A 390-nucleotide genomic window follows, 5' to 3' on the forward strand; every position below is an offset into this window, starting at 1 on the left:
TCGACTTGTTCACATTTGTTTCCTTTTCAGACTTTCAATTCCGATGAAAATCGTTTGAATCTGCTTCCTCGGGTACTTTACTTTTTTCCCAGTGGTTTTACTTCAATCAGATATTTCTTTCTTTAGCTCTCGTTTCTTCAATTTCTTGTTCAACATTGCATCTGTCTATAGGAATCTCCGGCAGTGCTCAGAGGAGGAGGAGGAGAAGAAGTCGTGGTCTATTCCGTCGATAAGAATTCACGACGGCAAGGTACGTGTGATGTGATGTGATGTGATGTGAATTCCTCTTTTTTGCTTTCTCTCTCTCATTTCACCAATTACCTCAGAAGAAGCCAGAGACCAATTGTCTGCTCGAGTTCTTTCCGCCACCGACGATGACGACGACAATTC

At 42.3% G+C, this 390-nt stretch overlaps 1 long non-coding RNA gene across 1 annotated transcript; it reads left to right on the forward strand.

Moving 5' to 3' along the window:
• On the forward strand, positions 1-390 carry LOC104775221. Its single transcript, XR_765772.1, has 3 exons — positions 1-72; positions 172-250; positions 327-390. It is a non-coding gene; the product is annotated as an uncharacterized LOC104775221 (long non-coding RNA).

Source organism: Camelina sativa, unplaced genomic scaffold (assembly GCF_000633955.1).
Source record: "Camelina sativa cultivar DH55 unplaced genomic scaffold, Cs unpScaffold10338, whole genome shotgun sequence".
Classification (NCBI taxonomy): domain Eukaryota; kingdom Viridiplantae; phylum Streptophyta; class Magnoliopsida; order Brassicales; family Brassicaceae; genus Camelina; species Camelina sativa.